General features: G+C 36.4%; 1 protein-coding gene across 3 annotated transcripts in view; it reads right to left on the bottom strand.

Moving 5' to 3' along the window:
- spock1 (SPARC (osteonectin), cwcv and kazal like domains proteoglycan 1) overlaps positions 1–18,755 on the bottom strand; it is a 218,237-nt gene that overhangs the window by 9,191 nt on the left and 190,291 nt on the right. The window lies entirely within an intron of this gene.

An 18,755-nucleotide genomic window follows, 5' to 3' on the forward strand; every position in this document is an offset into this window, starting at 1 on the left:
CAAAACTGTGACTGCAGTAAATCTAAGAAAAGGCTGAGAAGAAAACCAGAGCGTGATGTACTGTAAATGTAAGCCACCACTAACTAGTTGGATAATCTTTAAATTATCCTCAAATAATCTGATATTTTACCACTTTTCAAATGATCTTCAAACAAAGTATATTAAGTGCATTTGCTAAACTTTGTATGTTTGAAATAAAAAGGTCACACAAAAAATGTAAATAAATAAAAGCACCAACATCCCTATGTACCTCAATACGTGGTTTGGAAAATGGATAAAACAAAAAGAGTTAATAAGAGTTAATAACCAAAATAAGTAACCAAAACCACAGAATAAGTGTTAGCTGGTGAGGTAAAACAAGAGCTCCCAAATGTGAAAATCCGGCAGCCCACCAAAAAGAAGACAATAAATCGACAATAAAAACGCCTGCCAAATTCACAAAACAAAGCCGCAAACAACAGACCAGCACTGGACACACAGATATGAATGTGCAATCACACTGCTGCGGTTACAGAGAGAGGACCTCAGTGAAAGCACCTTCAAATATTACTATACTTAAACAGAATAAGCACAATGTTTAACTTTAATACAAAATTAAATTGGAAGTCTGCAGGAGTCGGACTGAAGTGTTTAAAGTGCAGTAATTCAGCTGAATTGTGGTGTTATAGTTTTGTGACGGAAACATGTCATTTCCATTTCTACAAACATCAGCGCGTAGCTGCAAACTGGAAATTGGTGAGTGTCAGGAGGGAAATAAGCCACCTAGACTGATAGAAATGGATAACACACACATACACGTTCACCGCTGTCCTTGTTCCTCAGATAAACACCAAGATCTGAGAGCAGAGAAGAAAAAAAGACAAACCTAGAAATAGAAATGTGCTGTGTCTGTGTGGTTAGAAACATACTCTACACATTTATGCAAATGTGCATTCTATCTTTTCTGTGGTGTTTCTGCTCAAATACTCTCATGGCGAACCAATGGTTTAAGTAAACTACATTTAAAATTAAAGTGAGTTAACAACACAATAATATCTAGTTTAACGTCAGATATCTGACTCTCTGAAGTCTAACTCAATGCAGTTTACACATACTTGTAATATATTAGCCAAGCATTCACGTCTATGTACTTGTGTAAATCATTTTTTCTGGCCTGGTTTGCTGTCTTTCTGCTGAGTTTACAAATAAGGAGCTCAGGAATACAACATTAATATCACACCGCAAGCTTTAGCCTGGCGTCACTGCAGCTGCAGAGTATTCACACTGGAAGCATTTGTGCGGCGTCACAGTAGCGGCTCAAAAACTGCATATTCCTTTACAAAGACAACAATAAATTTGTTTTAAGAAAGTTTTAAAGTCTTGAAAATGTATTAACATGGGGATTCGCCTGTAAATGGTAAACAGCAAACACAACCATGAAACAGCTCAGATCATGAAGTTTCAGTCATACTTCGATAACATGCTAGTGTTTTTTCACCCAAACTGAATCGTTTAAATGGGTAAATTTTCTGTAAAATATATTTTTTTTTATTCTTAATTTTCTTGTTTCTGAATTTTCTTATCTTGTTAAAACACTTGTTGTTGTTTTTTTTGTTAACACTTTTGGTGTGAAGTCAAATTTATTTTGTCCATTTTAAGGACATCTTCTGGGATTACAAAATGAATTGTGGTTAATTTAATCTGTTATTTCAGAAGCCCCCCGTTTCTGGTAAGAAAAATGTTTGAAAACTTGCAGCGTTGTGATAAGTACAGCAGGAATACCAGAAATATCTTGTAATTTTGTTGGACAATAAGATCCTTCGAATCCAAAAGCTTGAGAACCACTGAACTAGAGTCTATACAAGACAACACATGTACTAACTGTTTAATCCAGCCTGATGTCACGAAAAGTCGTACATATTTTACGAGGTGGCTAATTCGTATGAAATTGACGAATTTGGCGATTTTATTTTGATCTCATTCATACAAATTCATACGATTTGTGCTAAATCGTACATATTTCACAAGTTCCATGATTTGAATCAATTTGTACGAATTACCTAACCCCGCCACTAAACCTACCCGTGTCTGGGGTCTAGACAAATCATGCAAAATCGTAGGAGTGAGGTCGTACAAATTTGTACGAATTAGCCACCTCGTAAAATATGTATGATTTGGTTGTGACATAGCATTGTTTAACCAGGAGCAACACTTTGATTCACACGTGTGCTGGTTAAGATGATATTAATAGTCAAAGCTAAGCTCATGAATATTAGCGAGATGAGGTTCTCTTTAAGCTACTGCTGTTAAACAGCATGTTCTCTGGACTGTTACTCTGGGTATTGCTCGAGATCACAGAAACTACAGCGGAGACTAATTAAATCACTGCATTAACTAGTTGTCCAATTTAGTTCCACAATGTATTTCAAAGAACTCCGTAAATCAAACGGTTAATTTACCAGAGACTACTGTTGGAGAAATCCAACCATGTTTACATTCATATTCATAATTCATTTGTCAGTCTTCACAGGGTTAAATCTGTGAAAACCTGGAGATGTTTCTAGTCCTCTGTGTTTGATCGACAGGTGAGTTTCGGTCGCAGTAATTAAAGGCCACCGTAGTCAGGCTCTGACTGTTCCCGTGTGGTGTGAAGGATAACTGCTGACACTCACGCAGGACAATCGTCCTCGTCTTTAAAGATAAACGCTAACAGCAGCAGTCAGCATTCACTTGCTCCGCTCCGGACGACATGATGAATGCATTTAATTCAGATACATAGATATTAGTAATTCTTCACAGAAAACCATCTCTCAGAGCCATTAACAGCAGGACGGGTGATATTACACACAGAAACGCTTTTCAGCGGTAATGATATCAGATCGACTGTTTGATGCCTCATATAGAGCGTGAGAGATAGATGATAACATTTAATTAAAGGAATAGATCACCGTTCACTCAACCGCATGCATCGCTCCAATGAAAGTGGATGGTAACCAAGTCTGTTAAGGCCAAAAAAGCATCACAGAAGTATGATAACAACAGTTCATAAGACTTTATGTGAGGAAGAGATCCAAATTATAAAAACTACAATGAGAAATAAAAAACAGTAGGATTCACTTTTTTAATGATTTTTTTGCTTGTAAATGGCATATATAATTACAATGAAATGTCAAGTAACATTGAATTCAACATGAAATTTTGAAATAGAAAGACCGAGAGAGTATTTTCTTGTAAATTGTACTCCAATATTTTTATTAGCAATTTTTAAAATATTTTTACAGCATATTTGCTAAAAATCTCCCATGGCTTTCAAATCTTATTTAGACTGAAAATGGCTTAAATTCACATCTGTCTCTCACACAAAATATAAGACACACTTGTATGACAGTTACACGGTAAAAATAATAGTTTGAAGTTATAAATAAAACAAAAGGATTATTGGATTACTTTATTGCAACTAACTAAAACATTATATATATATCAAACATTTTATGCCAGTTTTCTTTGTTTTCCTTTCTATTTAATTTGTACATTTTGAAAACTAAAAATATAACTAAAATTAAAACTGAATAAATAAATATATATGCATATATATATAAACAAACATTCAAAATATTTATAAATACCATAAAATCATCTCAGTAATACTAAAATTAACCTACATTTTCCAAGAACATAAATGTAAGTTTTTCTGCTTTAAAATTTCATATTTAATGCAATTGTATTTCATTTTAATTTAATTGTAATTCTCTGCAAAATGTATTAATTTCTGATAAATGTCTACCTACTTTTTTATTTTCAGCACATGATACTTCTGTGGAGCAATTTGTTGTTTTTGGAGCTCAACAGCATTCCTCTCCATTTATTTAATTATATGTTTCAAAATGAAAGAGAAGCCATACGGTTTTGGAACAACATGATTATGTTTTTCTGAACAAATCTTGCTCAGGTGTTTTTAAAACATATTTATTTTATCCCACACACTCACTGTAATCAAATTTGATCATTTCATATCATTATGCACTTAAATGCGATCCCAGCAGCTGAACAGAGTTTGCCCGACTGTGGCTGTGAATCATGTTTAACAACAACTTTCAGATGATAAATGTGGAGGTGTGTGTTAAAGTTCAGTATTACATTCTGCCGTATTAAAAGAGTTTTAAATGCATGCAGAGACTTCTGCTCTCTAAAGAGGTTAAATGTGCATTATTTAGCCTTGTTTAATTAGGAAAAACAGGCCAACAGTTCACAGACTAAACACAGACTAAACCCAGAGACAAAGTGAGGAGGAGACACTTTAAAACGTAAAATCAGCGATCTCTGCCACTCAACCCTGGAGAGTTCATGTTCACTCAACATCATTTCTGTCTTTCATGTCATGAAAATCAATACAAAATGGAAAGAAAGCAATTAAACATTTTTTTTAATCTAAACTAAAAAAGGCATTTACTCAAACCTGCTTGAGTATCTTTATGCAACACCAAATTAGATGTTTCACACCATGTTCACACTGTTCTTCACCCAGCAATGAGTGTCAGTTTAATCAATCAGTTTAACTGTTATAGTTTAGTTGACTAATACAAAAATATGACAAGGTTGACTAAATTTGATAATAACTAAAAAGTACATTTGACACCAGGACTAAGACTAAGACCAGTTTAAAGGACTAAGACTAAGACTACGTTAAAAATGGCTGACAAAATGAACACTAGTAGAAGAATAAGAGTCGTGCATATGACTGATGTGCTTCTGATCTGCATATGTCCGTTTTCAGTTAATATGTTTGATGTCAGTGGTATAAATTGACATTAATTTGACCCTGACCAATTTTGTATGGTATGAATTAAAAACTGAGATCTAAGAGGGAAAAATTGAAATTGTACCTTGGCAACTACCTGAAGGTTGAATGAATGAATTACTAAGTAAAAATATTTTAATTGTTTTATTTTTAGTTCATGATAACAACTTAAATTTGTCTCAGCATATGGCTTCAGAAGACTTGGAATACTGTGCATGAGTCACATGGACTATTTTTATGATTCTTTTATGTTGTTTTTGTCCTTTTTGACCGTCTCTGGTCACTGTTCACTTTCATTGGAAGAACACAATCAGTGGGTCTCTGGGCTCTTGTTGGCTGATGGTCAAATTGCTCAAATAAATCTGCCAGACAGCAGAACCTACGGTTTCCATGGTCACATCTTTTGTGACTGAACTGTTGTCAGGGTAACAGGTGTAAAACACAGGTGTGGCAGCATAGCATAGGTGATCTTAAAGGTCAAAGGACATCTAAAGTTAAAGTCCTGCTGCTATGCATTTGAATTCAATAATGCCCTTATGGTGTTATGAATATGAACAAAGACACACACTCAAAGTAAGAGCCTTTGATAGACTTTGTTCACTGGCTAGATAATGTGGGTATTTTCTCTGGGGATCTGCATATCCTTCTGTAATTACAGTCAAGGTCTTTCTTTCTTACTCACTTCCAAAGGGGACCATATTTTATGCATGAACATAAACATTTAGAGTGTAACTTAAAGGTACAGTTTGTAGGACCTGCCACAAGAGGGCGCACTATCAAAACAATAACAATCACATGGTTTGATGATGCTAAGAAGGAGCGTGGAATGATGGGATTTGTTGTCTTTTACCCAAAGGCTGATGGCTATCAATCAGACAGAAAGATTCTGTCACGGGGTGCATACTGGACAGAGGACTCAGATGCAGAGTTAGAAAAGGAGAATCTTTATTCTCGCCACAGAACACAAAATAACATAAACAGTAACGAAAAGCTCTGGCGCACACAGATCTCCGAGCTGGCCGGCACACTGCGGACCACTCGCGCTGCCAGATCTCCGAATTACGAATCCTTTGGCACAAGAACAGAAGTTGAGACTGATACTGAGAAACAGTGCAAAACATGGGCAAAGACAAAACAATCTACTCACGACCACAGACAGAAAAGCAGAGACATATAAAGGGAGTGGGGGAATGAGCGACAGGTGGGGAGAATCCGCTCGTGATCTGCACAACCCCGCCATGATTAGCGCTGATTGCCCAGACAACGAGCTACTGAACAGCCAGGACAACACAGACCACAGCGGAAGCTGAGACGGCACCCTGCACCGTGACAGTACCCCCCACCTCATGGACGCCTCCTGGCTTCCCCGGAGGACTCACCATGACGCTGATGAGATCAATGAGAGCGCGATCCAGAATATCACGAGCCAGAACCCAGCATCTCTCCTCCGGACCATAACCCTCCCAATCTACCAGATATTGATGACCTCTACCCCTACGCCGAACATCAATGAGCTGCCGTACAGTATAGGCAGGCGACCCCTCAATGAGCCTAGGAGGCGGAGGGGCAGAGGTCAGGGGCTGAAGGGTGGAGCGAAAGGCGGTGACGGTCCGCCGATGCCTTGTTCCTCTCGCCAGTCCGAGTGAGGGCTTCTCTGGCGATCCAACAAGTACGGAGGCATCTCTGAATAAACGCATGCGCGGAGGGAACAACGGCATCGGATTCTTGAGAGGGGAATAGAGGTGGCTGGTAGCCTAAACAGCACTGGAAGGGAGACAAACCCGTAGATGAGACCGGGAGGGAGTTATGCGCATACTCTACCATGGTCAACCTGGAACTCCAAGATGACGGTTCAGCAGACGCCACACAGCGCAGGACTCTCTCCAAATCTTGGTTTGCACGCTCGGCCTGACCATTAGTCTGCGGGTGATAACTCTGCATCTGAGTCCTCTGTCCAGTACGCACCCCGTGACAGCGCGTCAGGTTTACCATTCTTAGAGCCTGGGCGATAAGAAATGGTAATCCTGAAACGTCCGAAAAATAATGCCCAGCGAGCATGCCTAGAATTTATTCTCCTGGCGGTGCGAATGTACTCAAGATTCTTATGATCAGTCCAAACGATAAACGGAAATCGCGCTCCCTCTTACCAGTGACGCCACTCCTCCAGGGGCAGCTTGACAGCTGGTAACTCCCTATTCCCAATGTCATAGTTCCGTTCCGCGGGGGTAAACGATGAGAAAAAAAGGCGCAGGGATGTATTCTCTCGTCCGAAGTTGATCTTTGAGACAAAACTGCCCCCACCCCTACCTCCGACGCATCCACCTCCACAATGAACTGACGAGATGGGTCAGGGTTCGTTAAAATGGGGGCCGAAACAAATCGACACTCAAGGTTCTCAAACGCAGCTTGGGCCTGCGACGACCAACAGAATTGTCTCTTTGTGAAGGTGAGATCAGTCAGAGGAAGGGCGATTTGGCTAAAATTCCGAATGAACTGCCTGTAAAAATTGGCAAACCCCAGAAAGCGCTGGACCGCTCTACGACAATCTGGGGTGGGCCAATCAGCAACTGCCTTTACCTTGGCGAGATCCATTCGGATACCTTCAGGCGAGAGAGTAAAACCCAGGAACGGAATCGACTGTGCGTGAAACTCACACTTCTCCAACTTAACGAATAAACGATTCTCCAGCAGCCGCTGGAGCACTCGCCTGACGTGCTGGACATGATCGCGCTCATTCAAGCCAGGGGGCAGTTCTAGTGAATAGATCTCGTCCTTCACCTGCTCAGCCAGGCTGTGGAGGAAGTGATCCCAGAGACGCGGCGAGCGTGCGGAACTGAATAGAGTAACCGGACACTGACTGCTCTCTCTGCTGAAGTAGCGACAATGCTCGTGCTGCCTCAATACCGCGTGCCGAGCGGTCAAACACCACGCGCAGCTCCCTCGAGAATGCCTCAAACGACACACAACAGTCATGTTTGCTGTCCCACATAGCCGTTCCCCACTCTCTCGCTTGACCAACCAGGAGAGTGATGACGAACGCCACCCGGGATTGCTCCGTGGGGAAACAGGAAGGCTGGAGAGTGAAAGTCAGTGAACACTGGGACAGAAATGATCGACATGAGTCGGGCTCACCCGAGTATGGAGCAGGTGGATTGAGTCGCGGTTCCGCGTGGCGAGGAGCAGGTGGGACAGACGGGGCAGCTGAGGGGCTGGCCTGCAGCTGGTCAAGCCGTTCGGCAAGCCGGTTGAGCTGGAGAGCGATCTCCGAGTAGGCGCGACGAGAAGCTGCAATTTCCTCCTGCTGTCGACCCAGAAGAGAGCCCTGCTGCTGAAGAGCTAGGTGCAGCTCTGTTTCCTCTGCTTAATCCATCCTTGGTGAGTAGAATCAGCTCGTGATCTGCACAACCCTGCCATGATTAGCGCTGATTGCCCAGACCACGAGCTACTGAATAGACAGGACAACACAGACCACAGGGGAAGCTGAGACGGCACCCTGCACCGTGACAGATAAATCACGGATTTAACGTGAGTTCAATGATTTGCACGAGTAGATTACATACAAAGTCAATGCAAAGACGCGATCAGACTATGGATCAGACGCATCCTCGCGCGGGTCTAGAAGTGTGATGCCCCGCGTTTGGCGTGTATGCCCCATAATACTAATCTTGTTGATCGTTATAATAGCATACGTTTTCTATAAAGATACGAATCAAACAACTCACCTGTCGAGTAAAACACAAGTGAGATCGGCATCTCTTTCTAGTTGAAGTTTGTCACGAAGTAACATTTGTCCACGACACTGTTGTGATGTGGTTTCTACGTCAGTAAACAAAGGATAACTAACGTCATTGACAGGCGACTGCACTGCCCGTGTCTCTGTTTAAAATGGGAATTTTCTCATGATTTACAAGTAGTTGAAAACATTAGAGATATTGTTAGTAATCAGCTGGACAAAATATATAACACTAGCCTAGTGGTTTTTGGATATTTTACTGCAAATGTTACAAATTGTACCTTTAATTTTATAGTTTTGAGGTTTATTAAGAAGATTTTTGAAAATAATAATTTTCTAATTATTATTATTAATAATAATACAGGTTTAATCTAATTTTAATCAACATTTTTCTTCTTCTTTTTCTTCAGTAGACCACTGTTGTGCAACACTTTATTTTCCTACGAAATAAAAGGATTTTTTTTTTACTAAATTTCTTATAAAATAAATTGTTGTTAAACTAATCTTGGTTAATTAAATATAAATGATTGTATTAATATAAATTAAAAATTTTTGGAATCCAGAAAAAAAGTGGTTGGGGGTTTCAAAGGGGTCCTAGCACTTGCACATTTATTTTGTTATAGTGGTCAGACTGTATTGTGGACATTCGAATCCTCACTTTTCTCTTGTGTGCATTTTGGCAATCGGATAACATTACTTTCATACGGATTACTAATGTAAGTTTAACACTACATTTTAAAGTAGGGCTCTCATCTTGGCCTTCAGTGCCAAACATTCAGCAAGCTTCTCCTACAGACAGATGGCAGAGATTATTTTCTCTTGACATACAGCTGCAGAGATTTAACTCCTGATGCAGGACTGTCATTCTAGCATGTTTGCCTTTATGTGCCTGGAGCTCTGCTTAGTGAAAATGAAACTGGGAATCTGGTTAAAAGAATTAATCTCTTTAACCGAACAGTTTCGGTGGATGCAAGTCTAGCCTGTGAGTGTGTGCGTATGTGTCCTAGGTAGGAGCATATGCTGAGTGGGTGTAGTCGATGATTCAGAAAACCTTTCTTTTTCTCTTTCTGGTGTTCCTGGATGCTCATGATTTTATCTACAGTGTGTGAACATGTAGAGGATGAAGCGCTCGTGCTACTCACGGCTGGTGGGTGGCCAGTGTTCAGAGAGTGATGAACTCGAGAAAAACTCAGATCCTCAGTGATTCATCTCCTGCCGGAGTGAAGGATTATGGGTATTTCACGACGGAACGCAGATCAGCAGGTTGGAGAAGACTGAGAAGCTCAAATTGAAACTGGAAAGACACCAAACAAACTCAGACTACTTCTGAGCTAAAACCGCTCCAGAATGTAATTTCTGCACTTCAGAAAACAATTCGATTTTAACGAGCTGAAAAGTCCAAGCAGTCACCAAAAGGTCCCAAGCTCTCCTTCCTATACCTTACATTTAGTTATGTGCAATTAGTTCAATCTTATGTTTGCAAGGCAAATATAATTAGTCTCTGAGTCTTAACTACCAAACACACACACACACACACACACAACTGCAAACTCTTTGCAAATACGTATTCTTTATATTTAATCAGCTGAACGACTGACATCAAGGTACAACCCTTCAGTTGTGCTAACACTCATAATTTAATCACTTATTCTTTCCCAATTGGATATATGAAGGAAATGGCTGGCATTTCTTTGTGAAAACATCTTCAGTGCATTTGAGTTTTATGGGTTGATAACCTAAACAGAATAAAATGAATGCAGTTCACAATATAACACACACAAATGTAAACTACATTATTGCCCAGATATATATTAAAAGTCTGATATACAATACATCCTACTTTACCTGCATACATGAATCAGAGACAAGATTTTATATACACAGAAAGCATATTAAATCCATGTAAAAATCATATTTTAAATGATTAAAAACTTCTAGCTGACAAATGGGTAAAACCTAATGGTTTGACGCACAGTGGCAAAGTTGGTTAAAGATTTAAAATGACAATGAATTAGTTTTTGGAGGCTGCACTGTGATCCTTAACGCCTTTTAATGTCATCTAAAGATTCTTGGTCTAAATAAGCCTGACAGGATTTTTTGTTATATTAACTTTGGTTACACTGAATGACATTTTATTCGGTGGCTTCAGTAAATCATGTTAAAATGTATAAAAAAGTCATTATTTTTCTCACTCAGAAAAAAAGGACACATTCTACTTGTAAAGCTGTATTAAACTTTTGTTTTAATGCTTAAAAACCCTATTTTCGTCTTTGAAAGAAAGTGTTATTATTGCACAGCTTGCATATAAAGTCAGATATTTAAGTATAATACTCTTAATTGCATATTATATACAGTATACTCAAGTACAGCGCTACATAATTTATATCAAACCTTGTATTGTATCATCGCAAAATGTAATTATATTACTGTCCATTAAATCTGGTATGCATCTATAAGACATGAAGATATTAATATATAATAGACAATCCCACCATGATTTTATATAAAACTGTGTAATGTAAAAAGCAGTAATATACAAATAAACTGACTTGCCACTTTCAGGAAGCCTCCGCAGGCCACATGTACGATTCGAGGTTTAATCTAAGAAAGTCTGATTAATTAATTGGCTTGCAGTCAAAGAGAGAATAAAACACCAGCTCCTACTTCACTTATCATCCGTCCTCTATCGTTACAAGCCGGCCTAACAGAGGGAAACGCTGATAACGAAGATCGGTCATTAATTAGTTGCGCTTTCCTTTTGTTCCTTTTCAGTTTCTCTGTGTTTAGCCTCTTTTACTTCTTTTAATAAAAGTCCACAGTATTTCTGTGTGTGTGTGTGTGTGTTTGTGTGTGTGTGTGTGTGTGTGTGTGTGTGTGTGTGTGAGACAGATTTCATGAGGAACAGAAGAACGCTGTGGTTTTCTGATGATTCATAAAGTCTGGCAACATTGCAAATTCAGGTTTTTACATCTACACACACACACAGACCTTCCCACCAGGAATTGTGCGAGTGTGTGTGTGTTGGTCACATTGAATTATGGGTAATCAGAGTATAAAGTAGGACGTATGAAGGCAGAACACTTCTGAGTCACCTTCAATGCACAAATGCAAACAATCAATGCAAGTGTGCAGAAATCTTAAAATCTCACATTGAACTCCATTTTACTTTCCCACTGATTTTAATTATTTGTGAAATGTATTAGCAATTTCTGAGTGAAAATCATTTATAAGTAAATCTTACAATTATTATTATTATAATTATTGTCATTATTATCATTTCAGTGTAGTCTTCCTGGAAAACAGAACCATGCAGTACCATACAGACGTACCACATTTTGATCTCAAATGAACTTAAAAGTTAACAATACTGTAAAAGTAGATTTTTCAAAGTTATAAACAATGGTTATTGCAGTGCATTTTACAAGAAATATTATTCACATTTTTCTACTTCTAAATCTCATGTTGAATTCGATGCCACTTGTCATTTCTTTGCAATTATTTGTGAAATGTACTAGCAATTTCTGAGAGAAAATAGTTTTTTTGTTGTAAATCCTACATTATTATTATTGTTTTCAGTGTAGTTTAGCTGGAACACAGAATAAAGAGGAAACCATTAAAACTTAATTTGTTACCCTTAGTCAACTACACTAGTAAAAGTAAAAGGACCCATTAGCATTTATTAATATACTTGTAAAATCAAAAGTTGTATGCTAGCATTAATTCAATGTACTAACATTGACACTTTTTTTAACCAACTAAAAGTAATAATAAATGCATTATTGAAAAAAAATATAATAATAAAGCAATATATACATTGTTTGTTGTTAGATTGTTATATTAATTTTAACAAAAGGGAAATTATTGTAAAGTGTTATCTAAAAATAACCATGATTGGTGTCACAACCATGAGCTCATTAACATATGACCGCCCACATTTACAGCACAAAGCTTAACACTACTGTTACTCAAATTACACCAAATAAATCTTAAAGCTACAGTAGCATGATTCAGAGAGAAGATGGGAAATTACTGATTTTGGTGCAAAAAAACTAACAAACAAACAAAAAAACAAAAAAACACACACACACAAAAAAAAAAAAACACTCTGGCATTAATAAATGAATACAGACACCGTCTAATGAAAACCTGCAAACAAACAGCACTGAATAGCATATGTATCATCTCCTAATGTGACGTACAGACAAGAAAAATGTTTGGATCACATAAATCTGCCTGAGAGTGTTATTGATATGTCTGACCTTTAAAATGAAGTGTTTATGAGTATGAGAGAGTCGAACACTCCAGTGACATTTATTCTGATGTATTAAACCATCATATTAATGCTCGACAGGTGCACCTACATGAGGAATTACAGGATTTCCTAAATGTTCTGCGGGGCTGTGCTGAGCCCGAAATACACTCACGTCCACATCTGTGTTTGATGAGCTTCTGAAGCCCTTCATTTTCATGTTTAAATTCATAAATGGTTGCTTATTACAGATACAACTTAATGCAATAAATGGAATCGGCACACCAAAAAAGATGGACATTAGAAATAAATATTCATATTCCATCTAAACATTTGCAGTCGGTAGGAGCATTATTCCTTTATTCAGTGTGGATGCATTAAATTGATCAAAAGTGAAAGTAAAGACATTTATTATGTCAAAAAAGATTCCTATTTCAAACAATTGCTGTTCTTTTGAACTTTAAATTAATGAAAGTATCCTGAAAAATATAAAGCGTCACTTTCAACAAAAATATAAAGCAGCCTAACTGTTCTCAACTTTGATAATAAGAAATGTTTCTTGAGCGGCAAATCAGTATTAGAATGATTTCTGAAAGATCATTTGTCTCTGAAGACTGGAGTAATGATGCTAAACATTCAGCTTTACATCACAGAAATAAATTACATAAAAAAATTAATTCACATTAAAAAAAAAAAAGAAACAAAACGTATTTTAAATTGTAATGAAATTTCACTAGATTGCTGATATAATGCATTGTTTATCAAACACAAACTTGTAAATATTAGTTTATATAAGGCTTGAAGCTCAAAATCCCATAACATCCAATACCAATAATATTTGAAAAGACAAACAACAGGACAGGAAACTGATTATTGGCAATTTTTCATATCAGGGATGCATCACCTGGAAACAAAGTGATATGTTTTACATCTATTTTATCCAGCATATGAAGACACATGCTGAGACGAGGATATTCTACATAATGGAATGACCCAGAACCCCCCCCCCCCCCCCCCCCCCCACACACACACACACGCACTCGTGCACACACACGCACTCACTGACATAGATTTGTGTGGATGTAATTTTCCACTGAAAGCCTCATATTGCTGTTTTTCCTCTATGGCCCAGTGAAGAAAGATGAGTGTGTGTGTGTGTGTGTGTGTGTGTGTGTGTGTGTGTGTGTGTGTGTGTGTGTGTGTGAGTGTGTGTTGTATTATATTGCGGTGTAAAGCGTGAAAAACGATTCTTCAGAACATAATGAGCGAGTGTTGTTCACCGTACACACACTCTGCACATCTCTCCACAGTATTTTCTCTCAGGTGATCCCTCTATTTTTCACTTTTCTCTCCTGCTGTGAGTGAAAAATGTCTCTGGTGTTTCTCTTCAGATCATATCTCTCTCTTTCTCTCCAGCCATCCTTTCTTCCTAACAAACTCATCGCCCATCTCCACCCCCTCGGGCTCCATCTGTTATCATCTCCACCTCTTTATCTCTCAGCATCTCCAGAGGTTCTGCAGTTCGGCTGGTCGACATCATGGATTTGACTGAAGTAAGTTTTTTTGCTTTAATGGTTATTTGGTCCAATTAATTCATGAAAATAACGAAATCAGTTAGATTTTTTCCTAAATTTCATATTCATATTTGCTGTTTTATTTTTATGGATTAATTACATTTGAATAATCTAAAGGCATGTCTAATTAAATACATCATAAAACTTAAACAATTTAACAACAGTTCATTGACAGGAATGAATTAAAATCATGAAAACTAAACTATTTAACAATAATTAATTAAAGGTTTAACAAAAATTAATTTTGGGGTCTATGAAATATATATTTTTTTCCCCCCAAAATTCGGCATTTTCCATTAGATTTTTTCTCGATTCCACTTTAATTGTTTATTTATTTATTTTTAATCAAAAAGCACTAATTAATTGAATTCGTGAAACTTTTACAATGAAATAATAAAAAAATAAATAAAATAAATAACGGTGCTCTTTGAAATGTTTGATCAGATGTTCTCTGTTGTTGCTTGAATTTTCTTTTCTTTTTCTTTCTAAAATTTATGTTTGAACAAAAATTTATTATCAGATATTGTGGTGATCAAAAGGAGGCATAAAACAATAATTGAATTTAATCTCTTAAATGTAATTAAAATAACATTTTATATATATATATATATATATATATATATATATATATATATATATATATATATATATATATATATATAGTTTTTGTTTTTTTTAATCACTATTATAATTATTATTATTACTTTGAAAAACACATTTTACTATACAGTAGCCTAATATATTTCTGTCATAATTTCTTCAAGTTAATTTCAATAGAAGTCTTTTTGGAGTTTAATATTCACAGACACTAGTCCAAATCCCAGTTTAGGTGTACAGCCCTACTTTTTAATTATTCATCCAAAATTCTGCAATATACAGCAAAAACCATTTTCATATAATTATTCATCCAAAATTCTGCAATATACAGCAAAAACCATTTTCATAAACAGGATTCTACGATTTCGTCCACGTTTTCCTCATTGCAAAAATCTTGCGGCCCTAGTCCTGCCCTGTGTCTCCCGTCTTTCTAAACTACGACGGCAGAAAACAGAAGAGCAGATAATGGACAGAGGCTGAGACGAAAGAGATTTTCTCAAAGCAAACAGAGGAATAACTGCTTCATTTGAATACAGAACAGAGACACATAAAACAGATTGAGATGAAAGTCAGAGATAAAATGACCAAACAAGATGAACAGGTCAGATAAAGAGAAAGAGAAGAGGCCATGAGACAATAAAGACGTGGGGGAATTAAGTAAAAATGGACTTTCAAATGACACGTCCTCTCTTTTGGTGGTAATTGCTTCCTGATGCGTGCAGCACTTTTCCAATTAAAGATCATGTCAGTGATCTGAAGTCATTTAAATACAGACACCACATCGCTGCTATCAGAGCGAACCTCCATCTCTGCTCAGAGAGAGACTGTGCTGTGTGGCGAAGCCTCTGGGAAATAAGTGCAAACAGGCTAGAGGTCATGAATCTGAATTATAGCACAACAAACCCTTAAAACAACACAGTGCTGGCATCAAAACACTTCAGGAGGAAAAACATCGCTGCTTATTCAGCGTTCAGGATTTGTGAGGGAACAAGGGCGGGATATTGACACCATATTCACAACTTGATTTTGATTCACAAGCTCTTGATTCAATTTGACTCTGATTCACAAATTCTTGATTCAATTTGATTCCGATTCACAAACTCTTGATTCAATTTGATTCTGATTCACAAACTCTTGATTCAATTTGATTCTGATTCACAAGCTCTGGACTCAGTTTGATTACAATCTTTGATATTAACTAATTCGTAAATGTATCAGTTACATGTCAGTTTTTCTTAAGGAAAAAAATCTCCCTGAACTACTTTCAAATGTATTCTTATTTTAGATAACTAACATTTAAGTTTCACAAGCAGTGTTTTTAATAGAGATCTAAATATATATGATTATATGTTTCAATTCTAAGTTATTTTACAGCTAAGTGCCAAGAGTTCTTTCACAATTCAATTTGATTCTGATTCACAAGTTCTTGATTTTATTTGATTCTGATCTCGATTGAATATCAATTAATTTGGAAATATATCAGGTACATGTCCATTTTTCTTAAGGAAAAACTCAACTGAAACCTTTTTCTGAAACAATTTTTTTTTTTTTTTTTTTTTTTTTTTAGATAATTAACTCAAAAACTGATGTTAAATTCAAAATTGCACACAAGGCAGTTAATATATTATATGATATAACTGTTTTTGATTTTATATGATATGACTGTTTCAACTCTGTTATATATTATTTTATATTTAAAGTATCAAGAGTACTGACACAGATTTCACGATTCAGTTTGATTCACAAGCTTTTGATTTAATTCTAATCTCAATTTGATAAAAAAAGCAGACTTTAGATTTTTCTAATTTCTAATTACTATAATTATTGTTCTAATTGTTTAAATATAATAACTAACATTTAAAAACTGATCTTTAACATTTAAATTCCATATAAAGCAGTTTTTATATTTAATTATATAATTATGCTTCTACTACAATTTCTTGTTGAAACATGAAACGTTAATTTAAATATAAATTTAACTGACATATTAAGTAAAAATATAATGAATATGTAATATAGTGGAGATATTAATCAAAATTCTCCTCTTTTGAGTTATTTTTTAAGCATATTGAACTTATGCACAACTTTTCTCAGATGTTTCTCCTGTAACAGACCAAAAAGTCACTAGTCATAATCCAGTAAGTCTATAGAGTTATAAAATGAATGTGAAGAGCAGCTCAGATTTGATGAGAAATGTAAGTTTATCCTAAGACTTCTGCATGCAAAGCCAAGCACTGATTTGTTTACTCACGACTGCTTCTCTGGTCTCAGGGAGTTCTACACTTGCTCTTAAAAGATGGCTCAGTGCACAGTTTATTTGGACCACTGGCTCCACCGAGTCACAACCTATATGTTTATATTAATAATAGATCTATATTTTGTATTGAGTGTTCAAAATACAGAACTATGGCAATGGGCGTATCGTTTCTGACATGCGCTGCATGTGATAGACCAATCACAACACACTGTGCCATCTGACCAATCAGAGCAGAGCAGGCTCATGGAAAGTAGAGGTTTAGAGCGACTGAACCTTTGAACTGCTTCGAACACATCGTTTGAGAATCGTTTGAAAACAAGGTGATATTTGACCTTGCAGACATGTAAACCTATTGTTGGAGATTCTAAAAACAATATTAGGAACCTTAAAAATGGCATATTAGGGGCCCTATAACCTCCCTTTAAATGTTAAACTGATCTCATTTGGCATTTTTCTTTTCCATGAATAAAACATCTGAAATTCACATTAACACACATCTTTCTGTGTTTATTCCTCCAGAGAGCTTGTCTTTGTGATGTCCAGTGTTGTTCCCAAAACTCCAAATTCACTATTCACACACACACACACACACACACACACAATCTCTCTCTCTCTCAAAAAGTGTTCTTCTTTCTCTGAGCTTTTTATCCCACTCTTACCGTTTGTTCAGACAGGCCGCACAAATGTTTTCTGGCATGCCCAACTCAAAAGCGTTTATTTTTCTGAGGTCTAAACAGCAAAAACACACCAAATGCAACTTCCGCAAACCCCATCCAAACCACATTCAACTGGTCAGTTACAATTCATTTAAAATCTGATCTGATGTGGTCTACAATTCTGATCGAATTTCAAATAGTTATTTCCTCATCACTTGACCCATATATAACCTCATGAAAAGTGTCCATACATTATTTTCTTGTTTTCCAGTACAAACATCCAAACATTCTTAAATCAAGATCAAAATATAAAATATATTTTCTACGACAAAAATACTGAGGAAGAAAATCACTTTCTGTCTTGTACCAACATGTCAGACACAAAAAGAGGTCAAATCCTGCATTTCCACATTCAACACACAACTGCCCTTAATTAAACAGAGCAAGTCTCTTATATTTTTGCTGACCCCAGGTTTTTTTTTTTTATATATATATAGGTGTGTACATACACAAACACAAGAACCAATTTTGCACAAATTTCTAATCATCATCAAATATTTTAAATTTGAATTAAGTGATTTATTAGAGTTGAGAGCGAAATATATGTGGAAAAATATTTCCCAATGAGGTCAGAATATAAACAATAATTCAAATGGAAAACAAAGTTTATTTTCCGGATGCTACTGACAGACATTTTTCTTGCTAAGCATAAAATTAACATCAAAAACAAAACTAAACTATTTTGATTCAAGAATAATTTGTTATTTTTACTGGAAAAAAATTATCTATTTCTTGGTGCTGAAATATATTAATGTGGTTCATGAGTTGATGGAAAAACTAATAATGTAGTATATTTAATTAATAAGTCATTTAAAAAAATAAATCCAAATAAAACACTTTCTACAAAAAGAC

This window comes from Carassius auratus, unplaced genomic scaffold, assembly GCF_003368295.1.
Source record: "Carassius auratus strain Wakin unplaced genomic scaffold, ASM336829v1 scaf_tig00001753, whole genome shotgun sequence".
Lineage (NCBI taxonomy): Eukaryota > Metazoa > Chordata > Actinopteri > Cypriniformes > Cyprinidae > Carassius > Carassius auratus.